We start from the raw sequence: 26,730 nt of genomic DNA, 5'->3' as shown, positions 1-26,730 counted from the left end.
CCTGCTGAAAAGTGAATTAATCTCCCAGTGTCTGGTGGAAAGAAGACTGAAACAGGATTTCCTCTTGGATTTTGCCTGTGCTTAGCCAGTTCTTTTTTTATATTGGAAAACTCCACAGTCCTTAAAGATTACAAGCATACCCATAACATGATGCAGCAACCAATATGTTTGAAAATATGGAGAGTGATACTCAGTGATGCGTTCTATTGGATTTGCCCCAAAATAACACTCTGTATTCAGGAAAAAAAGTGAATTGCTTTGCCACCTTTTTGGCAGTTTTAATTTACAATGTTTTTATTCTGTACAGGCTTCCTTCTTTTCACTTTGTCATTTAGGTTAGCATTGTGGAGTAACTATAATGTTTTTGATCCATCCTCAGTTTTCTCCTATCACAGTCATTCAACTCTGTAATAGTTTTAAAGTCATCATTGGCCTCATGGTGAAATCCCTGAGCGGTTTCCTTTCTCTCCGGCACCTAAGCTAGGAAGGACGCCTGTATCTTTGTAGTGACTAGGTGTATTGTTACACCATGCAAAGTGTAATTAATAACTTCACCATAATCAAAGTTATTTTTTTATTTTTTTTATCCATCTAAAAATAGGTGCACTTTCTTTCAATCCTATTCCCTGTTTAGTGCACTACTTTTGACCAGGGCCAGTGGTGAGATGGACCTATAGTCTTTTCAGGGTCTGAAAGATATTGTCCTCTCCATTGTCAAGCTGTACGAAGATGCCTTTAGCTTCTAGGACCTTGATCGGGTTTTCTCCTGTCCTAGCGAACGGGAGGAAGCCATGGAAGAGGTAGGTTGATGTTTTGAGAGAGAACACTGCCCTCCCCTCAGACGATCAGTGGGTTGAGGGAGGAGACTGCTTCCACACTGTATCAATGGGTTGAGGGAGTGGACTGCTTCCACACCAGATGTGTGTGGGAACCAGGTGTGTGTGGGGACCAGGTGTGGGTGGACCAGGTGTGGGTGGACCAGGTGTGTGTGGGAACCAGGTGTGTTTGGGGACCAGGTGTGTGTGTGGGGACCAGGTGTGTGTGTGGGGACCAGGTGTGTGGGGGGACCAGGTGTGTGAGGACCATCTGACAGGTCTAGAAGGAAATATAAATTACTGCACATGCTAACAACCACCCTGGGAATGGGGGGACGGGGACGGGGACGGGGACGAGGAGAGGAGAGGAGAGGAGAGGAGAGGAGAGGAGAGGAGAGGAGAGGAGAGGAGAGGAGAGGAGAGGAGAGGAGAGGAGAGGAGAGGAGAGGAGAGGAGAGGAGAGGAGAGGGGGATATAGAGGAGACAAAGATAGATAAGATAGAAGAGAGAGGAGGGGGAGATGAGGGAAATACAGGACAGAGGGGAGGTGGAGAGGAGAAAGAGGGAGGGATGAAGAGGGAGGATGAAGAGGGAGGATGAAGAGGGAGGATGAGGAAAATGCCTTCAATCAGTAAACTGTGAAGGTGAGCTCTCCCACAACAGTAAGCCTCTACACATTAGAATGAACTGTAGGTTACACACACACACACACACACACACACACACTGCAAAATAACCCACTCTCTCGGGGTGGGGTTGGCTAAACGATCCATTTTCCGGTTAACAATCAACCGTCACGCCTCCCACATAGTGAAGAGCTTAGAGACACAACTGCTGATGAGCTGAATAAAAGGGATTTCACAGCGCCCCTTTAATGGTTTAAATATACCCTGTCGCTATTCAGAAGATGACATTTGCTAAAAATCTCAATGTCACACATTATTCATGGCTGTATAATGTCAACTGGGGTGAACGCCATTCAAGGCACCATGCTACACTTGAATCATTGATTGTTTTTTGTAATTACTGATGGGGGAATAATCACATTTTAAATAAATGAGACATCAACATTTAGAAGTCAACTAAAGTTCAAGCATGCAGGCTAACACACGCAAACAGACATGGAGACATGCACGCGCACACACACCCACACACCTACCCACCCAGGGATGCCCCTGGCTCTGTAATGGCACTGTCTGATCGAGTGTACTGATCAGTTTTTTGTGCTCTGCAGGGGTTCCCTGGGGAGCGGCAGGATCTCAACAACACACATCGCAACAGCATCACATAAAATACAACATTAGGGTTTATCAGCAGTGCCCGGTTTCTTTACTGCCTCCTACAGCCTTCTGGCACGGACTCTTACAATTAGCTGGATTGGTACAGAGATCAGGGCTGGGCTGGGCTGTGGTGGTGGGGGGCTCCCGGGGGGGGGGGGGGGGGGTCAGGACAGTGTGTGTACAGCAGTGTGTGTGTGTGTGTGCGTGTGCGTGTGACCGAGGCTTGGAATTCTCTCCCTCTGTATGTTTTACCCTTTACAGACAGACTTTACGGTATGTTTCCTGTAAAATATCTTATTAAATCAGCCAATGTTTTAAGAACTTATAATGTCCTGTTTTTATCACATTCTTGCCGTGATAAGCTGTTTATATCTCCCGTGGGAATAGATTACTATTTTAATAAATCCATTAAATATAACCCCTCACAAATAAATTAATTGTTAATTTGTTTAGGCAGGTCCTAAGAAACATTCTAATACTAATAAAATGTATTTTCAAAATAATATAATGGCATATTCTGAGTTAATGTTACTGGCCTGTGCAGCCTATATGCTACATGCTATGATATATGCTATGCTACATGATATGCTACATGCTATGCTACGTGCTATGCTACGTGCTATGCTACGTGCTATGCTACGTGCTATGCTACGTGCTATGCCAAGCAGATGAAATCAAAACGCTTTTTTTGTTCATTTAAACAAACAAGACACACTTAACCTAACCTGATCACAGTCAACACACATATATTGTATAGTAGGCTAAGAATATAGTGAAATATAACAGAATAAAATTAAAAATACAATATATTTCCAAACCAACTGACAATGTGTGGAACCGCTATCCTATAAAAACAATATATACATTTTGAAACAGAGCCCAATGCAAGCCCATCCTTTCTTTAATTGCATTTCATCTCTTTCTTATCTGTACTCCGTTTTGTGAAGGAGCAGGAATAGGATATTACATTTTGTATCTTTATCATGGTAACAATAGGAAATACATAATAATAACAATCAATATTAACAAAAGCATGCAAGTCTTGTGTTGATATTTCACAACCTCCGCAGGCTTTTAGAGCAGCCTATATGAGATCAAGGACAAATAATAATCCTACACTTGATTTAGACTACATTATAGCCTGTTAAATGTTTCTGATCAGTGATTTAGACTACATTATAGCCTGTTAAATGTTTCTGATCAGTGATTTAGACTACATTATAGCCTGCTAAATGTTTCTGATCAGTGATTTAGACTACATTATAGCCTGTTAAATGTTTATGATCAGTGATTTAGACTACATTATAGCCTGCTAAATGTTTCTAATCAGTGATTTAGACAACATTATAGCCTGTTAAATGTTTCTGATCAGTGATTTAGACTATAGCCTGCTAAATGTTTCTCATCAGTGATTTAGACTACATTATAGCCTGTTAAATGTTTTTGATCAGTGATTTAGACTACATTATAGCCTGTTAAATGTTTCTGATCAGTGATTTAGACTACATTATAGCCTGCTAAATGTTTCTGATCAGTGATTTAGACTACATTATAACATGTTAAATGTTTCTGATAGATGAAAACATGAATAAATTAGCTATAGGCCAACCACCTCCACTTAATTAACCAAATACATAGACCGAGATATACTTTCTTAGCTAGCTAGATCCTCTGTAGCTCGGTAGAGCACTGCACCTTGTTAGCTAGCTAGATCGTCTGTAGCTCGGTAGAGCATGGCATCTTGTTAGCTAGCTAGATCCTCTGTAGCTCGATAGAGCATGGCACCATGTTAGCTAGCTAGATCCTCTGTAGCTCGGTAGAGCATGGCACCTTGTTAGCTAGCTAGATCCTCTGTAGCTCGGTAGAGCACTGCACCTTGTTAGCTAGCTAGATCGTCTGTAGCTCGGTAGAGCATGGCACCTTGTTAGCTAGCTAGATCCTCTGTAGCTCGGTAGAGCATGGCACCTTGTTGGCTAGCTAGATCCTCTGTAGCTCGGTAGAGCATGGCACCTTGTTAGCTAGCTAGATCCTCTGTAGCTCAGTAGAGCATGGCACCTTGTTAGCTAGCTAGATCCTCTGTAGCTCGGTAGAGCATGGCACCTTGTTAGCTAGCTAGATCCTCTGTTTCTTTGTTGCGTCCTTGTTGTTCTGCCATTGGCTAGCAGCACAACTTCCGGCGCCGACAGAGATGGCCGCCTCTCTTCGCGTTCCTAGGAAACTATGCAGTATTTCCTTTTTTTATGTATTATTTCTTACATTGTTACCCCAGGAAAACTTAGGTTTTATTACATATAGTCGGGAGGAACTATTGGATAAAAGAGCAAAGTCAACTCACCAACATTACGACCAGGAATACGACTTTCCCGAAACGGATCCTCTGTTTGGCCCACCACCCAGGACAATGGATCGGATCCCAGCCGGCGACCCAAAACAACGGCGCCGCAAAAGGGGCAGACGGAGCGGTCTTCTGGTCAGGCTCCGTAGACGTGCACATTGCTCACCGCTCCAGAGCATACTACTCGCCAATGTCCAGTCTCTTGACAACAAGGTAAACGAAATCCGAGCAAGGGTTGCCTTCCAGAGAGACATCAGAGACTGTAACGTTCTTTGTTTCACGGAAACATGACTTACTCGAGACACGCTATCGGAGTCGGTACAGCCACCTTGTTTCTTCATGCATCGCGCCGACAGAAACAAGCATCTTTCTGGTAAGAAGAAGGGCGGGGATGTATGCCTTATGATTAACGAGACGTGGTGGGATCATAACAACACACAGGAACTCAAGTCCTTTTGTTCACCTGACTTAGAATTCCTCACAATCAAATACCGACCGCATTATCTACCAAGAGAATTCTCTTCGATCATAATCACAGTCGTGTATGTTCCCCCCAAGCAGACACATCGACGGCCCTGAAAGAACTTCATTCGACTCTATGTTAACTGGAAACCACATATCCTGAGGCTGCATTTATTGTAGCTGGGGATTTTATCAAGGCTAATCTGAAAACAAGGCTCCCTAAATTCTATCAGCATATCGATTGCGCAACCCGGGCTGGCAAAACCCTGGATCATTGTTATTCTAACTTCCGCCACGCATATAAGGCCCTCCACCTCCCTCCTTTCGGAAAAGCTGACCACGACTCCATTTTGTTGCTCCCAGCCTATAGACAGAAACTAAAACAGGAAGCACCCGCACTCTGGTCTGTTCAACGCTGGTCCGACCAATTGGATTCCACGTTTCAAGATTACTTCGATCACGTGGACTGGGATATGTTCCGCATAGCATCGAACAACAACATTGATGAATACGCTGATTCGGTGAGCAAGTTTATTATCAAGTGCATCGGTGATGTTGTACCCACAGCGTCTATTAAAACATTCCCCAACCAGAAACCGTGGATTGATGGCAGTATTCACTCAAAACTGAAATGTGATTTAATTTGATTTAGCATGGACTGCCTGGATAAAGCCTAGGCTAATTAGCAAATTAGGGTTAAGTGCCAACTGAAAGGTTGCTCATTGGCACAGACAGATTTTTCACTTTGTCGGCTCGGGTGTTTCAGCCAGTGACCTTTCAGCTACTGGCCCAACGGTCTCACCACTGCTGCCCTAGAACCCTACATAATGCAGATGTTTGTCTATGGAGGGTCCATGGCTGTGCGCTCAATTTTATACATCTGTTAGCAACAGATGGGTTTGAAATTGCAGAATCCACTAATTTGAAAAGGTGTCCACATACTTTGTATATATAGTGTACCTCGTAAAGTTTATGACTGGCAGAAGGATAGTACTAACCGGCGCTGCCTTGCAACCATCAAGAGGTTAAGAGCGTAGTGTGTGCCAATGCCACGTCAGCATTACAGCTACATTCCATACTAAGCTGTAGGCAGAACTTTAGAGCAAACATGACTAGGAGGAGAGGAGAGGAGAGGAGAGGAGAGGAGAGGAGAGGAGAGGAGAGGAGAGGAGAGGAGAGGAGAGGAGAGGAGAGGAGAGGAGAGGAGAGGAGAGGAGAGGAGAGGAGAGGAGGAAATAAACGGAGGAGGAGCACGAGAGGTGAGAGAGAGGAGGAGAGGTGATAGAGAAAATAGAGGAGGAGAGAGGAGAGAGGAGGAGAGGAAGACAGGTGATAGAGAGAATATAAGAGGAGGAGAGTAGAGGAGAGGCGGAGGAGATAGAGAGAGGAGCGGAGTAGGAGATGAGAAGCGAGGAAAGGTGATAGAGAAAGGAGAGGAGGAGAGGAGAGGAGGAGATGAGTTAGAGGGAGGAGGAGGAGCGGTGATAAAGAGAGGAGAGGAGGAGGAGATGAGAGGAAGAAGAGGAGGAGAGGCGAGGAGGAGGAGGAGACAAGAGGAGGAGGAGAGGGGGAGGACATGGAGAGGAGAGGTGATAGAGAGGGGGAAGAGAGGAGGAGGACATGGCAAGAGGAGAGGCGAGGAGAAGGCGATAGAGAGAGGAGAGGATAGGAGGGGGAGAGGCAATGAGGAGGAGAGGAGTTGAGGGAAGGAGAGGATGAGGACATAGAGAGAGGAGAGGAGGACAAAGAGAGGAGATGTGAGGAGGAGACGAGCGGAGAGGAGGAGGCGAGGAGAGGATGGGAGGGGAGGGGAGGAGAGGAGGAGCAGCGGAGAGGAGGACAGAGAGAGAGGAGAGGAAGAGGACTTAGAGAGAGGTGAGGAGAGGTGAGGAGAAGGAAAGGAGCAACCAGAACCATAGACAGTCATAAACAACGACAGTCCTGCTGTTGATGTTATGCTTTCTTTTATCCCCTTCTTTTGTCTTATGACTCACCCATCCCATCCTCCTTGAGCTTCACTCTGATAGGGTCTGCAGTCCAAACACTTAAAAGGCACACCCTATCCCCTCAGATTAAGTGGACACTTCTGAGAACGTATCATGACGTCTGACGAGTATATACTTGCAGGGCGAGGGAGGAAGGAATTATTTTAAATCGACCACCCTTGGCTGGAAATCAGCATTTAATTTTTATACATTTATTTAACTAACTCAATGACGGCTTAAGAACAGTGGGTTGAGTGCCTGGCAGAACGACAGATTTTTACCTTGTCAGCTCGGGGATTCGATCTTGCAACCTTTACGGTTGCTAGTCAAACGCTCTAACCACTAGGCTACCTGCCGCCCCGCTTTATATGCTCTACACACAATTATGATTGCATGTCTACTTATATACAATACAACTATACAATTATTAATAAATGCCAACTGTTTGATAGCTAGCAAATGAATTAGCTAAATAATGTTAGCCTGCCTAGCTTCTTCTGAAGAAGGAAAATATTTTCCAAAAGCTAACCAAACAAAAACATCATTACTTTTATGAGATGTGTTTGTGCCGTCGTATATATAACATAACATTAGTTATTTACTATTTTACATTACTAACTGATTTACATTTGGTTTTACTTACACTTGTATGTTGACTCCATATTGACGTTGAGTTTTTAAGTTTTGGCGGACTGTTCTTAACTTCTTATGGCTGCAAGCCCGAAGCCGGGCACAATATGACAACAGCCACTTCAAGTGCAGGGCGCGAAATTCAAAATATATTTTTTAGAAATATTTAACTTTCACACATTAACAAGTCCAATACAGCATTTGAAAGATAAACATCTTGTGAATCCAGCCAACATGTCCGATTTTTAAAATGTTTTACAGCGAAAACACCACGTATATTTATGTTAGCTCACCACCAAATACAAATAAGGACAGACATTATTCACAGCACAGGTAGCATGCACAAAGCCAACCTAACTAACCAAGAACCAACCAAACTAACCAAGAAACAACTTCATCAGATGACAGTCTTATAACATGTTATTCAATAAATCTATGTTTTGTTCGAAAACTGTGCATATTTGAGCTATAAATCAGTTTTACATTGCAGCTACCATCACAGCTACCGTCAGAAATGGCACCGAAGCAGCCAGAGTAATTACAGACACCAACGTCAAATACCTAAATACTCATCATAAAACATTTCTGAAAAATACATGGTGTACAGCAAATGAAAGACAGGCATCTTGTGATTCCAGCCAATATTTCCGATTTCTTAAGTGTTTTACAGCGAAAACACAATATAGCATTATATTAGCTTACCACAATAGCCAGAAACACAAGCCATTCCCCAGCAGCAAAAGTTAGCGATCCTAACAAACCAGCAAAAGATATATAATTTTTGACTAACCTTGATAAGCTTCATCAGATGACAGTCCTATAACATCAGGTTATACATACACTTATGTTTTGTTCGAAAATGTGCATATTTAGAGCTGAAATCAGTGGTTATACATTGTGCTAACGTAGCATCTTTTTCCCACAACGTCCGGATATTTTTCTGGCACTCACATATTCTGACCAAATAACTATTCATAAACATAACAAAAAAATACATGTTGTATAGGAAATGATAGATACACTAGTTCTTAATGCAATCGCCGTGTTAGAATTCTAAAAATAACTTCATTACGATATGCAGTTTACGTTATGGCGAGAGCGTGCCCAAAACCTGGCCGCAACCTACTAGTACAACATGTTCGACAGATATATGAAATAACATCATAAAATGGGTCCTACTTTTGATGATCTTTCATCAGAATGTTGTACAAGGGGTCCTTTGTCGGGAACAATCGTTGTTTGGATTTAGAATGTCCTCTTCTCCAGTCAATTAGCACGGAAAGCTAGCAAAGTGGCGCTAAGCTCTCCTTCCTGAACAAAGGCACACAACGCAACACGCCTAACGTCCCGAATAAATTTCAATAATCTAATAAAACTATATTGAAAAAACATACTTTACGATGATATTGTCACATGTATCAAATAAAATCAAAGCCGGAGATATTAGTCGTCCATAACGACAGCTTTACAGAAGGCAATACCAGGTCCCTTCACGCGCTCTCCAGAAAACAGGAAACTGGTGACACGTCATGCCGAGAGCTATTATTCGACCCCAGATCAAGTTACACACTCCATTTCTTCTCTCACTGCTTGTCGACATCTAGTGGAAGACGTATGAAGTGCATGTATTCTAATAAATATCAAGGACCTTTATAGGCAGCCCCTAGAAGAGAGCATCGATTTCAGATTTTCCACTTCCTGTCAGGAAGTTTGCTGCAAAATGAGTTCTGTTTTACTCACAGATATAATTCAAACGGTTTTAGAAACTAGAGAGTGTTTTCTATCCAATAGTAATAATAATATGCATATTGTACGAGCAAGAATTGAATACGAGGCCGTTTGAAATGGGCACCTTTTATCCGGCTACTCAATACTGCCCCTGCAGCCCAAACAGGTTAACGGATGTACAATCGTCACGAATTGAATTATGGGGCGTTTCAGGCCATGAAGTGAACACAATTGTAGATTCGCAAACTCCAATGTAAACGAGGGCTGAGGGGCTTACGTTGAAAACGTCCCTTGCTTGGCTAATCATTTGGACCGCCCTCCAAGATGGTGACGGGGTTCTTCCCCCAAGGGCATAAGGCGAGGGTAAGTGGACGAGGGAGTGTCTTTTATGAGTTTGAACCACAGCCAAGGGTTTGTCCCTGGCTTGCGTCACGCTATAACCCTTCCCCGGGAAACAAGGGGTCCTAGAGTCCTATAGATCATAGTTTTACCTGCATGGTTTGGATGTGGGACAGTTGATGATAATGCATTTAGTGGGGGAGCAGATAGGTAGCAGTTTGGATGTGGGACAGTTGATGATAATGTATTTAGTGGGGGAGCAGATAGGTAGCAGTTTGGATGTGGGACAGTTGATGATAATGTATTTAGTGGGGGAGCAGATAGGTAGCAGTTTGGATGTGGGACAGTTGATGATAATGTATTTAGTGGGCGAGCAGATAGGTAGCAGTTTGGATGTGGGACAGTTGATGATAATGTATTTAGTGGGCGAGCAGATAGGTAGCAGTTTGGATCTGGTAGGTGTCATACTCAGTGCATCCTAAATGACATCCTTCTCCCTATGGTTTGGATGTGGGACAGTTGATGATCATGCATTTAGTGGGCGAGCAGATAGGTAGCAGTTTGGATCTGGTAGGTGTCATACTCAGTGCATCCTAAATGACATCCTTCTCCCTATGGGCGTGGTCCAAAATGGTGCACTACATAGGGAATAGGATGCCGTAGATCATAAAGAAACTGATATTTGGTTGTTCCTTTTCAGTGTATCAAAATCGTTGTCTTTTTTGTTTTCTCATAATTGTGTTAGGTCTAATTCTGTTGCTGTTGAAAAACAAATGATAGTCCACACTAAGCGCAAACCAGATGGGATGGCATATCACTGCAAAATGCTGTGGTAGCCATGATGGTGAAGTGTGCCTTGAATTCTAAATAAATCACAGACAGTGTCACCAGCAAAGCACCCCCACTCTAATTAACTGATCCTCTGCAGCAGAGGTAACTCTGGGTCTTCCTTTCCATTCTGAGGCTGGTAACTCTAATTAACTGATCCTCTGCAGTAGAGGTAACTCTGGGTCTTCCTTTCCTGTGGCGGTCCTCATGAGAGCTAATTTCGTCATAGCGCTTGATGGTTTTTGCCACTGCACTTGAAGAAACTTTCAAAGTTCTTGAAATGTTCCCTATTGACTGATCTTCATGTCTTAAAGTAATGATAGAATGTCATTTCTCAATGCTTATTTGAGCTGTTCATGCCATAATATGGACTTGGTCTTTTACCAAATAGAGCTATCTTCTGTATACCACACCTACCTTGTCACAACACAACTGATTGGCTCAAACACATTATTAAGAAATTCCACAAATTAACTTTGAACAAGGCACACCTGTTAATTGAAATGCATTCCAGGTGACTACCTCCAGCCCACTAACACACCTGATCCACTGATTAAATAATCTTCAGCTTTTTCAAGCAACTCAAGTGTAGATCTGGCCTTGTGTTTTAGATTATTGTCCTTAGCTTAGCTCCATTCTGTGGATTTTTTATCCTGAAAAACTCCCCAGTCCTTAATGATGACAAGCATGATGACATGATGCAGAGAATGGTAACATATGGCGAGTTGTACTCAGTCATTTGTTGTGTTGGATTTGCCCCGAACATAACACTTTGTATTTAGGACAAAAAGTTACAGACGCCTCACAAGTCCTCAACTGGCAGCTTCATTTAAATAGTACACGCAAAACACCAGTCTCAACGTCAACAGTGAAGAGGCGAGTCCGGGATGCTGGCCTGTTCCATGTTCCCTCTCCCTGTTCCCTGTCCCTGTCACTCTCATGCCCCTGTCCCCTCTCCGTGCCCATGTCTCTTCTCCTGCTCCCTCTCCTGCCCTTTTCCCGTGCCCCCTGTCCCTTCTCCCTGTCCTCTCTACTGCCCCTGTCCCCTCTCCTGCCCCTGTCCCCTCTGGTAGATGAGATGAGGGGTCCGGTCTGGGCTTGATTCTAATCCCTGATTTACATTCTGTTACCCAGGAATAGAGATTATTCTCCAAAGCTTTAATCTGCCATGACGCGCTCCCCTCTCTCCAAATACACACAGACACACAGACAAACACACACAGATAAACACACACACATCTGATAAATTAAATGTATTTAATTTCAGATGGACAGTGCTGACAGTAAAATCTGATAGGGAGAGAGGGAGGAAGGATGAGGGTAGGAGAGTGCTGGCTACGGTACATAGGACAGCGGGAGGGAGGGAGGGAGGGAGGGCGGGAGGGAGGGAGGGAGGGAGGGAGGGCGGGAGGGAGGGAGGGAGGGAGGGAGGGCGGGAGGGCGGGAGGGAGGGAGGGAGGGAGGGAGGGAGGGAGGGAGGGAGGGAGGGAGGGCGGGAGGGCGGGAGGGAGGGAGGGAGGGCGGGAGGGAGGGAGGGAGGGAGGGCGGGCGGGAGGGAGGGAGGGAGGGAGGGAGGGAGGGAGGGCGGGAGGGAGGGAGGGCGGGAGGGAGGGAGGGAGGGCGGGCGGGAGGGAGGGAGGGAGGGAGGGAGGGAGGGCTGGCGGGAGGGAGGGAGGGCGGGAGGGAGGGAGGGAGGGAGGGCGGGAGGGAGGGAGGGAGGGCGGGAGGGAGGGAGGGAGGGAGGGAGGGAGGGAGGGAGGGAGGGCGGGAGGGAGGGAGGGGGGGAGGGAGGGAGGGCGGGCGGGAGGGAGGGAGGGAGAGAGGGAGGGAGGGAGGGAGGGAGGGAGGGAGGGAGGGAGGGAGGGCGGGAGGGAGGGAGGGATGGGAAACACTGAAACAGCACAGAAATACAGGAAAACAGCTCATGTAATTGAAGAACCCGTAGAATGGAACCACTTCTGGGAAAATTGGAACACAATAAACAAACAACAACACCAAGAGTGTATGAATAAACCACTTCTCCAGTCTGTTTGGCTCTATAACAAAGAACAAACAGCAAAAACATATACGTGATCAAATACAAATCTTAGAATTATCTATTAAAGACGACCAGAACCTGAAAACGTGGTTAAAATTGGCAATAAAAATACTGATTTATTAACTCAGGGCCGTGAGGTGAGACAAGTATGCAGCTTGAGCCGGATCCTCTTCAACATTTAAATTCATAAATTGGCGACGGCTCTAGAACAGTCTGCAGCACCCGGCCTCACCTTACTGGACTCAGAAATCAAATGTCTACTGTTTGCTGATGATCTGGTGCTTCTGTCCCCAACCAAGGAGGGCCTACAGCAGCACCTAGATCTTCTGCACAGATTATGTCAGACTTGGGCCCTGACAGTGAATTTCAGTAAAACCAAAAATAATGGTGTTCCAAAAAAGGTCCAGATGTCAGGACCATGAATACAAATTGTACCTAGTCACTGTTGCCCTAGAGCACACAAAGAATTACACCTACCTCGGCCTAAACATCAACACCACAGGTACAAGTCTGTGAACGATCTGAGAGACAAGGCAAGAAGGGCCTTCTACGCCATCAAAAGGAACATGAAATTTGACATTCCAATCAGTTATATAATCCATTTCCCTCTATGCTTGTGATGTCTGGGGTCCACCCACCAACCAAGAATTCACAAAATTAGGGCAAACACCCCATTGACACTCTGCATGCAAAATTCGGCAAAAATATCCTCAGAGTACAATGCAAAACCCCAAATAATGCATGCAGAGCAGAATTAGGACTATACCCATTAATTATCAAAAATCAAGAAAAGAGACGTCAAATTCCACAACCACCTAAAGGAGAGCGGAGCCCAATCAATCAAATGTGTTTATAATGCCCTTTTTACATCAGCAGATGGCAGAAAGCCAGCATCATACCACCCTGCAACCCACTGCTGGTTTGCCTCTGAAGCTAAGCACCGATGGTCCTGGTCAGTCACTAGATGGGAGACCAGATTCTGCTGGAAGTGGTGTTGGAGGGCCAGTAGGAGGCACTCTTTCCTCTGGTCACAAAACAAATGATGTCCCTATACCCCAGGGCAGTGATTGGTGACATTGCCCTGTGTAGGGTGCTGTCTTTGAGTAGGGGTGTTAACCCTGGTGTCCTGACTCTCTGTGGTCAGAGTAGGGGTGTTAACCCCGGTGTCCTGACTCTCTGTGGTCAGAGTAGTGGTGTTAACCCTGGTGTCCTGACTCGCTGTGGTCAGAGTAGGGGTGTTAACCCTGGTGTCCTGACTCTCTGTGGTCAGAGTAGGGGTATTAACCCTGGTGTCCTGACTCTCTGTGGTCAGAGTAGGGGTGTTAACCCTGGTGTCCTGACTCTCTGTGGTCAGAGTAGGGGTGTTAACCCTGGTGTCCTGACTGTCTGTGGTCAGAGTAGTGGTGTTAACCCCGGTGTCCTGACTGTCTGTGGTCAGAGTAGGGGTGTTAACCCTGGTGTCCTGACTCTCTGTGGTCAGAGTAGGGGTGTTAACCCTGGTGTCCTGACTCTCTGTGGTCAGAGTAGTGGTGTTAACCCTGGTGTCCTGACTCTCTGTGGTCAGAGTAGGGGTGTTAACCCTGGTGTCCTGACTCTCTGTGGTCAGAGTAGGGGTGTTAACCCTGGTGTCCTGACTCTCTGTGGTCAGAGTAGGGGTGTTAACCCCGGTGTCCTGACTCTCTGTGGTCAGAGTAGGGGTGTTAACCCTGGTGTCCTGACTCTCTGTGGTCAGAGTAGGGGTGTTAACCCTGGTGTCCTGACTCTCTGTGGTCAGAGTAGGGGTGTTAACCCCGGTGTCCTGACTCTCTGTGGTCAGAGTAGTGGTGTTAACCCTGGTGTCCTGACTCTCTGTGGTCAGAGTAGGGGTGTTAACCCTGGTGTCCTGACTCTCTGTGGTCAGAGTAGGGGTGTTAACCCCGGTGTCCTGACTCTCTGTGGTCAGAGTAGGGGTGTTAACCCTGGTGTCCTGACTGTCTGTGGTCAGAGTAGTGGTGTTAACCCCGGTGTCCTGACTGTCTGTGGTCAGAGTAGGGGTGTTAACCCTGGTGTCCTGACTCTCTGTGGTCAGAGTAGGGGTGTTAACCCCGGTGTCCTGACTCTCTGTGGTCAGAGTAGGGGTGTTAACCCTGGTGTCCTGACTCTCTGTGGTCAGAGTAGGGGTGTTAACCCTGGTGTCCTGACTCTCTGTGGTCAGAGTAGGGGTGTTAACCCTGGTGTCCTGACTCTCTGTGGTCAGAGTAGGGGTGTTAACATGGTGTCCTGACTCTCTGTGGTCAGAGTAGGGGTGTTAACCCTGGTGTCCTGACTCTCTGTGGTCAGAGTAGTGGTGTTAACCCCGGTGTCATGACTCTCTGTGGTCAGAGTAGGGGTGTTAACCCCGGTGTCCTGACTCTCTGTGGTCAGAGTAGTGGTGTTAACCCTGGTGTCCTGACTCTCTGTGGTCAGAGTAGGGGTGTTAACCCTGGTGTCCTGACTCTCTGTGGTCAGAGTAGGGGTGTTAACCCTGGTGTCCTGACTCTCTGTGGTCAGAGTAGGGATGTTAACCCCGGTGTCCTGACTCTCTGTGGTCAGAGTAGGGGTGTTAACCCCGGTGTCCTGACTCTCTGTGGTCAGAGTAGGGGTGTTAACCCCGGTGTCCTGACTCTCTGTGGTCAGAGTAGGGGTGTTAACCCCGGTGTCCTGACTCTCTGTGGTCAGAGTAGTGGTGTTAACCCTGGTCTCCTGACTCTCTGTGGTCAGAGTTGGGGTGTTAACCCTGGTGTCATGACTCTCTGTGGTCAGAGTAGTGGTGTTAACCCTGGTGTCCTGACTCTCTGTGGTCAGAGTAGTGGTGTTAACCCTGGTCTCCTGACTCTCTGTGGTCAGAGTTGGGGTGTTAACCCCGGTGTCCTGACTCTCTGTGGTCAGAGTAGGGGTGTTAACCCCGGTGTCCTGACTCTCTGTGGTCAGAGTAGGGGTGTTAACCCCGGTGTCCCGACTAAATTCCCAATCTTGACCCTCATACTGTCACCTAATCATCCACAGCTTACAATTGGCTCATTCATCCTCTCTCCCCTGTAACTATTCCCCAGGTTGTTGCTGTAAATGAGAATGTGTTTTCAGTTAACTTACCTGGTTAAATAAAACTTAAATAAGTGCTTATGCAAATAACCAACCTAAAAACCCAAACAGCAAGCAATGCAGATGTTAAAGCTTGTTAGCTAGGAAAACACTCCATAGAGAGGAACTAGGCTCTGAGGGGTGACCAGTCTTCTTCTGGCTGTGCCGGGTGGAGATTATAAGTGTACATGGCCATTAAGGCCAGATTGTTGTTCATAGATAACCAGCAGCACATCTGGTGAACAGGTCAGGGTTCCATAGCAGAAATTGGATCAGCAGCACGACTGGGGACGGGGACAGCCAGGAGTAATCAGGCCAGATGGTCCTCTGGGAGAGATGGAAGAATTAGAGGGAACTTAAGTTCAGATAGGACAGACTGACCCCTAGCCCCCAGGCACATATACTAAACAGACTGACCACTAGCCCCCCAGGCACATATACTGAACAGACTGACCACTAGCCCCCCAGACACATAGACTAGACAGACTGACCCCTAGCCCCCCAGGCACATATATTGGACAGACTGACCCCTAGCCCCCCAGACACATAGACTAGATACTGGACAGACTGACCCCTAGCCCCCAGGCACATATACTGTACAGACTGACCCCTAGCCCCCCAGGCACATATACTGGACAGACTGACCCCTAGCCCCCCAGACACATATACTGGACAGACTGACCCCTAGCCCCCCAGACACATAGACTAGATCCTGGACAGACTGGCCCCTAGACCCTTGGGCATATAGACTAGAATCTGGACAGACTGACCCCTAGCCCCCTGGGCACATAGACTAGATACTGGACAGACTGGCCCTAGCCCCCCAGGCACATAGACTAGACAGACTGACCCCTAGCCCCTCAGGCACATAGACTAGACAGACTGACCCCTAGCCCCCTGGGCACATAGACTAGATACTGGACAGACTGACCCCTAGCCCCCCAGGCACATAGACTAAACAGACTGACCCCTAGCCCCTCAGGCACATAGACTAGACAGACTGACCCCTAGCCCCCCAGGCACATAGACTAGACAGACTGACCACTAGCCCCCCAGACACAAATACTGGACAGACTGACCCCTAGCCCCCCAGGCACATAGACTAGATACTGGACAGACTGACCCCTAGCCCCCAGGCACATATACTGGACAGACTGACCCCTAGCCCCCCAGGCACATATACTGGACAGACTGACCCCTAGCCCCCCAGGCACATATACTGGACAGACTGACCCCTAGCCCCCAGGCACATATACTGGACAGACTGACCCCTAGCCCCCAGGCACATATACTGGACAGACTGACCCCTAGCCCCCCAGGCACATATACTGGACAGACTGACCCCTAGCCCCCCAGACACATAGACTAGATCATGGACAGACTGACCCCTAGCCCCCCAGGCACATATACTGGACAGACTGACCCCTAGCCCCCCAGGCAAATAGACTAGATAGTGGACAGACTGACCCCTAGACCCCCAGGCACATAGACTAGATACTGGACAGACTGACCCCTAGACCCCAGGCACATAGACTAGATACTGGACAGACTGACCCCTAGACCCCCAGGCACATAGACTAGATACTGGACAGACTGACCCCTAGACCCCCAGGCACATAGACTAGATACTGGACAGACTGGCCCTAGACACCTGGGCACATAGACTAGACACTGGACAGACTGACCCTAGACCCCTGGGCACATAGACTAGATACTGGACAGACTGACCCCTAGCCCCCCAGACACATATACTGGACAGACCGACACTAGACTGCTGGGCACATAGACTAGATAGTGGACAGACTGACCCCTAGCCCCCTGGGCACATAGACTAGATACTGGACAGACTGACCCTAGACTCCCAGGCACATAGACTAGATACTGGACAGACTGACTCTAGACCCCCAGGCACATAGACTAGATACTGGACAGACTGACCCTAGACTCCTGGGCACATAGACTAGATACTGGACAGACTGGCCCTAGACCCCTGGGCACATAGACTAGATACTGGACAGACTGACCCTAGACCCCTGGGCACATAGACTAGATACTGGACAGACTGACCCCTAGCCCCCCAGGCACATAGACTAGATACTGGACAGACTGGCCCTAGACCCCTGGGCACATAGACTAGATACTGGACAGACTGACCCTAGACCCCTGGGCACATAGACTAGATACTGGACAGACTGACCCCTAGCCCCCAGGCACATAGACTAGATACTGGACAGACTGGCCCTAGACTTCTGGGCACATAGACTAGATACTGGACAGACTGGCCCTAGACCCCTGGGCACATAGACTAGATACTGGACAGACTGACCCTAGACCCCTGGGCACATAGACTAGATACTGGACAGACTGACCCCTAGCCCCCAGGCACATAGACTAGATACTGGACAGACTGGCCCTAGCCCCCTGGGCACATAGACTAGATACTGGAGGCTGAGACAGGGGGGGGGGGTTGACAATGATTTGGTATTTTATTAGGATCCCCATTAGCTGTAGCAAAAGTAGCAGCTACTCTTCCAGGAGTCCACACAAAACATGGAACATGACCTAATACAGAACATTAATAGAAAAGGGCAGAACTACATCAATTGATACTCCCGGACAGGGCCAACCAGGCAGGATATAACCTCACCCACTTTGCCAAAGCACAGCCCTCACCAAGTGAGGGATATCAACAGACCACCGACTTACTACCCTGAGCCAAGGCTGAGTATACCCCACGAAGATCTCCCAAACCAAACCTTCCATCGCAAACCCCTAACGTGCAAGGAGATTAACCTAGAGAAGAGGTCTCAGCCAGCTGTTCACAAATACAAACAGACCCCACAGAGCACCAGGACAGCAACACAATTTAACTCAACCAAAGGATGAGAAAACTAAAAGATAGTTACTTGACACATTGGAAAGAATCAACCAAAAAACTGAGCAAACTAGAATGCTATTTGGATCTAAACACAGAGAACACAATGGCAGAATATCTGACAACGGACTGACCCAAAACAAGGAAGAGCCTTGACTATGTCCTTTACCTTTATTTAACTAGGCAAGTAAGTTAAGTATAAATTCTTATTTACAATGAGGGCCTAGAAACAGTGGGTTAACTGCCTTGTTCAGGGGGACAGATTTGAACCTTGTCAGCTCAGGGATTCAAACTTGCAACCTTTCGGTTACTAGCCAAACGCTCTAACCACTAGGCTACCCTGCCACCCTTATGTACAGACTCAGTGAGCATTGCTATTGAGAGAGGTCATCATAGGCAGAACTGGCTCTCAAAAGAAGACAGGATATATGGCCACTGCCCACAAAATGACATAGGTGGAAACCAAACTGCATTTTTTTACTTCCTGCCAAATGTATGACTAAATAAGAGACACGTATTTGCCTCAAATTACAGAAACCTTCAAATAATTCGAACAGAAATCAAATGTCGACAAACTCCTGTATCTGTTAAGGCGAAAAAACACAGTGTGCAATCCCAGCAGCAAAATGTATGACCTGCTGCCACAAGAAAAGGTTAACAAGTGGGTAAGAAACACCGATGTAAATACAACCTATATTTACCTGCCTATTTATCATACCGATAGCTTACATATCAGTACATACACACAACATATCTAGGTGAAATAGAAAGGAGGTGTTGCTTCATCTGTTTTTATAAACCAGGTTTGCTGTTCACTTGAGCAATCTGAGATGGAAGGGTGTTCCATGCAATCATATCAATCATGGTTCTATATCATTTTCTTGAATTTGTACTGGTTTGTTCGGGACTTTGAAAAGACCCCTGGTGGCATGACTGGTGGGGTATGAGTTGTGCGTAAGTTGACTATGCAAACCATTTGGAATTTAACATAATGTTTCTTATAAAATGAAGAAGGGAGGCAGTCAGTCTCTCCTCTACTTTTAGCCAAGAGAGACTGGCACACAAAGTATTGATATCAGCCCTCTAGTTAGAGTGAAGAGCAAAACGTGCTGCTCAGTTCTGGGCCACCTGCGGTTTTTCTAGGTCTTTCTTGCAGCATCTGACCACATGACTGGGCAATAATCAAAATAAGATCAAATTAGAGCCTGCAAGACTTGCTTTGTCGAGTCTGGTGGCAAAAAGCAGCGCGTATTTTTTATCACTGACAGACCTTTCCCCAGCTTTACAAGCATTGAGTACATATGTTTTGACCATGACAGTTTACATTCCAAGGTAACAACAAGTAATTTAGTCTCCTCAATTTGCTCAACAGACACATTATTCATTATCAGATTCAGCTGAGGTCTAGAACTTAGGGAATTATTTGTAACAAATACAATGCTTTTAGTTTTAGAGATGTTCAGGATTAGTTTATTACTGGCAAGCCATTCTAAAACTGACTGCAACTCTGTGTTGGGTTTTTTTGTATTTAAAAAAATAATACTATTAGGGGACAGCTCTGTGTTTAGGCTTGCAGTGGTTTCACTAGCTGTGTTTGCTGATGCCTATGGGGTTGAATCCTCAGCATACATAGACACACAGGCTTTGCTTAATGACAGTGGTAGGTCATTAGTAAAAAATACAAAAGAGTAGGGGGCCTAGAGAGCTGCCCTGTGGTACACCACACTTTATGTTTGACATTAGAGAAGCTTCCATTAAAGAAAACCCTCTGTGTATCACATTTTAGGGAAGACCCAGACGCAGACAGTGTCAAAGTAACACAAGTTTATTACTAGAACAGGGGCAGGCAAAACGACAGGTCAAGGGCAGGCAGAGGTCAGTTATCCAGGTCAGAGTCAAAAGGTACAGAACAGCAGGCAGTCACAGGGTCAGGGCAGGCAGAGATCAATAATCCAGGGTGGTGTGTTAAGGTACCGAATGGCAGGCAAGCAGGCTCAGGGTAGGCAGAATGGTCAAAACCAGGAAAACTATAAAACAGGAACTATAGAAAAAGACAAGAGCAAAGGGAAAATGCTGGTGGGCTTGACGGACAAAACGAACTGGCAACAGACAAACAGAGAACACAAGTATAAATACACTGGAGATAATGGGAAGACGGGCGACACCTGGAGGGGGGTGGAGACAAGCACAAAGACAGGTGTAACAGATCAGGGTGTGACGCTGGGTTATATTACTGTAGATAGATAGCTCTGAATCCACAATACGGCAAAGGTTGAATAGCAAATCTGATTTTTCAGCAACAGGTTATGGTCGATAATATCAAAGGCTGCACTGAACTGTAACAGTACAGCTCCCACAATCTTCGTCTTACAAAATGTATTTCAACCAATCATCAGTAATTTGTGTCAGTGCAGTTCATGTTGAGTGCCCTTCTCTTTAAGAAGGTATGTTGTTCATTTGTTTACAAAGAAATAGCATTGTATTTGGTCAAACACAATTTTTTCCAACAGTTTGCTAAGAGCTTTCAGCAAGCTGATTGGTCTGCGGTCAGAACCATTAAAGGCCGCTTTACCATTCTTGGGTAGCGGAATGACTTTGGCTTCCGTCCAGACAAATATTGTTCTCCAGACTCATATTAAACATATGACAACATCAAAAGGTTTTGTGATGAGTCATCTGATTCAATGAATTATGAAGTTTAATTAGTCTTTCTGCCCATAATTTTATTTAAAGTATTCCAATTTTCCATCATCCTTTATTTAATTTATCTTGGGTTAATAATGCAATTTCTTATTTTTGTTGAGTTTAGTCACATAATTTATAAATGTACAGTAAGTTTGACAATCAGATGTGTAGCCAGACTTATTAAACATTCCTTTTGTACCTGTCAATCATACAGCTTTTCAATTCCTCATCAATCCACAGGGCATTAACAGTTCTAACACATTCTTAATAGATGAATGCTTATCAATAGATGGAAGAAACTATTTCATAAATTCATGTGCAGCGTCTTGATGCTCCTCATTACACACATCAGACCAACAGATATGTTTTGTATCTTCAACATAGGAATCAGTACACAACGTCAGAGATGGTCAATATGTGACTGTGATCTGATATTAGCAGGTTATTGATTTAATAAACCTTATATATTAATATGGGCCATTTTTTGCCCTGTCATGGGTAGCTTATCGGAGATATTCGGTCAGATATTCCATTATTTTGTTAGTAGAGTCCATCAGTATTTGGACAAAGCACTTGAAGCTATTTTCCTATACTAACTGCTTATAGTGCCATTTTTGTTAGTTTACAATATCCTTCACCTGTGATAGAGAAACCATGTCCCCTCAGTTACTCCCACCGGCTTTGGATGTCATGGTAGCGACGTAGGCTAACGCTGGAACTCCACACAGTTCCAGACAGGGCAGGTTGCAGGGCAGGTGGAAAAAGCCCGTGACAATCCGCAGTCCCAGCTACATTCACTCCACATTACTGGCCTGTATGACAAAGTGAAAAGAAGAAATCCTGTGTTCAAAAAAAAATCCACTCCAGATCATCCATTCTGTTTGCGACAAGGCCGTTAAGCAATACTGCAAGACAACACGGCAAAGACATTTACTTTTTTGGACTAATTTAAGAACTACAGGTTTGAGCGCAATGTTGTTGATCCCTTTTTATCTTCAATTATTGTAGTGGCAGCATCATGTTATGGGTATGCTTGTCATCGGCAGGGACTGGGGAGTTTGTGAGGATCAAAATAAATATTAAGGCAGCAAAGCCCAGGTAAAAAGATAGAGTAAAACCTGACTCGGTCTTCTGAAAATCCTGGGATTGAGTTTTATATTTCAACGAGACAATTACACATCCTTCAAATAAAATGTGAAAATCAAATGTAATGTGCAAGGGGTGTCTAGACTTTCACTAGGCACTGTATATCATTCTCACACACACTAATGTAAATGGAACGTGTGAATGGTTTGGTTATTAGATTTCTTATCTTCTTTATAAGAAAAAAAAATCCATTCTAGAACCTATTTGGAATTATTGTAGTTCTATAATTTGTTGTAGTTCTAAATTAGAATTCCACACCAGTTCTGGAATCATTTCATATTCCGTGGTTCTACAGGACCAGCAGTTTGCAGTGTTTTCATCTGCAGGGGGAGGATCATAGCTTGGATTATGTTAAATCTCAATATACATAAATATTTTTCATCAAGACTCTCTGTCTGCGTCATAATATAATCTTTAATCAAGTAAATTAATCTAGTAGGATACTCCTGTCTCTCCCCACTTTATCCCATAACCTCGTAATATGAGTCTGACAACCTCTCTTCAGATACCATATGGACTGCAGGTAGCCCTTGGGTTTAAGTTTAGGTACATTAGAACATCTTGGTATATACAGTACAAGTCAAACGTTTGGACACACTGTCGTGTCTTTGGCATCATTAAAGTGGAGACTTATTTTATCAAATCAATTCTCTGTAATTATTATTACGTGATAAAACTAATCATGTAAATGTAATTAACTAGGAAGTCGGGGTACCAAGGAAAATCTTCAGATTACAAAGTCATCATATTCCTAATATAACTTTTCAGATATTTTAATATCTGATCAATTAGTCTTCTAATTAATGAATCATTCTTTACCTCACGTTAGTCTCATTCCGAACATTGTAAATCGTTGGTTATCTGCACGAACCCAGTCTTTACTATGAATCATCCAAACATCAATTGTGTTAATCATTTATTTACTAATTAACTAAATAATCACAGAAATGCATAAACAAACAAAGTAGATATGGTTACAAGGAAATGATAGGGGATGTGCCCTAGTGGGCTAAACCGGTATGGCGGCTTGGTAGACAAAGGGACTGAGAAGGGCGCGAAAGACAAAAGACACTACACAGTTCATAATTATACTAATTGAAATGATAATCCTTTGCACATGAACGCTCACTCATTCGGGAATAACTGCAATCAATATATGTATTTACGCTCTGTGTGTTGTCGTGATCTCTGTTGGAATCGTCCTTTTCTTTTGGAAAGTTCATCCGAGATTCTCTCTAAGTCCCTGGAGTCTTTGGTTAGAATGAATACTTCAGAGTAACATTCAGAAATGTTCTTATAGAATAGGTGTTTCGGCGGTTGTCGGTCTTCGCATTCAGTCTACATAAATTCTAGCTGCAGACTAGTAATTAGTATCGAAGATTTGCTCTTATTCTGTCGGTATCGATAGTCTCGGAGTTTAACCATTTCCACCAGTGTAGTCAATTCTCCACGTGTTTTGGTTAGGAATTCAATGGTCTCTACTCAAACCTTAGCCCTGTCGGTAATCGAGGTACGCTTGGTCTGAAGGGAATTCCTCCAGGTGGGGGTTATATTCGTAACAGTAGAAAGGGGCTGTCCCATGACGCCAGATCAATGTCTGTGCTCATGGGGCGGGCCAATGATTTAGTTAAACTTTAAAGGGAATTGGATTCTCTTTCATTAAACAGTTTAAATCCCATTACATAATTTCACAAATAGTTTCATCTTTACTCATTCATTTTATACAATAATTAGATGCAAATCTCATAACGGAGACTCTTGTATAAACTGAGTTATGGCAATGTGGCTGTATTGTCTCTCATGAGGTCAAAAACATTAGACAAAATGGACCGTAGCTGGATTCTCCACCGACCGTTGAAACATGGAAATTGTTCAGTTCTCAAGTTCTGTGATGTAGAAGAAGTTCCTTTGTTCTACTGTGAACCCTCTCTCTATACTGCATGAGGGAGAGAGTCTCCTCCAGGAATTTACGAACCTGGGTGTAAGAGGGAGAGCGGGGGAAGGCACTCGCTATATCCAAAGAGGGCCACGTCATGACAACACCTACTCTTTCAAGTATTCTACATTGTAGAATAATAGTGAAGACATCAATACTATGAAATGACACATATGGTATCATGTAGTACCCAATAAAGTTTTAAACAAATCACAATATATTTTATATTTGAGATTTTCAAAGTAGCCACCCTTTCCCTTGATGAAGGCTTTGTACACTCTTGGCATTCTCGCAACCAGCTTCACCTGGAATGCTTTTCCAACAGTCTTGAAGGAGTTCCCACATATGCTGAGCACTTGTTGGCTACTTTTCCTTCACTCTGCGGTCTAACTCATTCCAAACCATCTTAATGGGGTTGAGGTTGGGTGATTGTGGAGGCCAGGTCATCTGATGCAGCACTCCATCACTCTCCTTCTTGGTCAAATAGCCCTTACACAGCCTGGAGGTATGTTGCGTCATTGTCCTGTTGAAAAACAAATGATAGTCCCACTAAGCGCAAACCAGATGGGATGGCGTATCTCTGCAGAATGCTGTGGTAGGCATACTAGTTAAGTGTGCCTTGAATTCAAAATAAATCACAGACAGTGTCACCAGCAAAGCACCCCCACACCATCACACCTCCCCCTCCATGCTTCACGGTGGGAACCACACATGCGGAGATCATCCGTTCACCTACTCTGTGTCTCACAAATACACGGCGGTTGGAACCAAAAATCAAAAATTTGGACTCATCAGAACAAAGGACAGATTTCCACCGGTCTAATGTCCATTGCTCGTGTTTCTTGGCCTTAGTAAGTCTCTTCTTCTTAATGGTGTCCTTTAGTACTGGTTTCTTTGCAGCTATTCGACCATGAAGGCCTGATTCACACAGTCTCCTCTGAACAGTTGATGTTGAGATGTCTGTGAATAATTTATTTGGCCTGCAATTTCTGAGGCTGGTAACTGTAATGAACTTATCCTCTGGGTCATCCTTTCCTGTGGCGGTCCTCATGAGAGCCAGGTTCATTGTAGCGCTTGATGGCTTTTGCGACTGCACTTGAAGAAAATGTAAATGTTCTTGAAATGTTCAGGATTGGCTGACCTTCCTGTCTTAAAGTAATGATGGACTGCTGTTTCTCTTAGCTTTTTTGAGCTGTTCTTGCCATAATATGGACTTGGTCTTGGTCACTAAATAGGGTCTTGGTCACTAAATAGGGCTATCTTCTGTATACCATCCAGCCGCTATAATAACTCTACAACTGGTAATTTCCCTCTACGTGTAGCCATGTGGTGCTAGCCGCTATAATAACTCTACAACTGGTAATTTCCCTCTACGTGTAGTCATGTATAGCTAGCACTAGCCACTATTGCTAACCATCTTTGACACTAATAACAGCTTCCCAGGACACCGTGGAGCAGCTGCAGCAGTAACAGCAGTAGCTGTGTAGGGTTAAGACAAATGACAGGCAGCAATCTCCCCATCACTGGGGCTATATCCCAAATGGCACCCCATTTCCTATGTAGTACACTACTTTTGACCAGGGCCCATATTGCCAATTCTGTTATGCTGCTCACTGGGTGTGTTGCGTAACATGAGCAATGGCATGGGGGCAGACAAAAGCAGCTAGGGCTCTGTGGATTAAAGGTGGTCCTGAAGGAAAGGGATAATAGAGGAGGATGGGGGAAGATTGGGGGTCGGGAGGATGAAGAGGGAGGGTTGGGGTGGGATGGAGGAGAATGAAGAGGTTGGAGAGAGAGAGATGAGAGAGAGAGAGGGGGGGAGGTTGGTGTGTGTAGGATAGCTTTAGTCTTCATTGAGGGAAGATAAGAGGTGTCAATTGCATCCGGACCATTACATCCATCTCTGGCTCTGATTCAATATGTCCTCTGTTCTGCTCTGTTCTGTTCTGCTCTACTCTGCTCTGCTCTGTTCTGTTCTGCTCTGTTCTGCTCTGCTCTGTTCTGCTCTGTTCTGTTCTGTTCTGTTCTGCTCTGTTCTGTTCTGCTCTGTTCTGTTCTGTTCTGCTCTGTTCTGTTCTGTTCTGCTCTGTTCTGTTCTGTTCTGCTCTGCTCTGTTCTGTTCTGTTCTGTTCTAAACTGCTCTGTTCTGCTCTGTTCTGTTCTGCTCTGTTCTGTTCTGTTCTGCTCTGCTCTGTTCTGTTCTGTTCTGCTCTGTTCTGTTCTGCTCTGTTCTGCTCTGCTCTGTTCTGTTCTGTTCTGCTCTGTTCTGTTCTGCTCTGCTCTGTTCTGTTCTGCTCTGTTCTGTTCTGTTCTGTTCTGCTCTGCTCTGTTCTGTTCTGCTCTGTTCTGTTCTGTTCTGTTCTGCTCTGTTCTGCTCTGTTCTGTTCTGCTCTGTTCTGTTCTGCTCTGTTCTGTTCTGTTCTGTTCTGCTCTGCTCTGTTCTGCTCTGCTCTGTTCTGCTCTGTTCTGTTCTGTTCTGTTCTGCTCTGTTCTGTTCTGTTCTGTTCTGTTCTGCTCTGTTCTGTTCTGCTCTGCTCTGTTCTGCTCTG

This window comes from Salvelinus namaycush, chromosome 7, assembly GCF_016432855.1.
Source record: "Salvelinus namaycush isolate Seneca chromosome 7, SaNama_1.0, whole genome shotgun sequence".
NCBI lineage: Eukaryota > Metazoa > Chordata > Actinopteri > Salmoniformes > Salmonidae > Salvelinus > Salvelinus namaycush.
The sequence above is the reverse complement of the archived record's forward strand: the minus strand, read 5'-3'. Positions refer to the sequence as shown.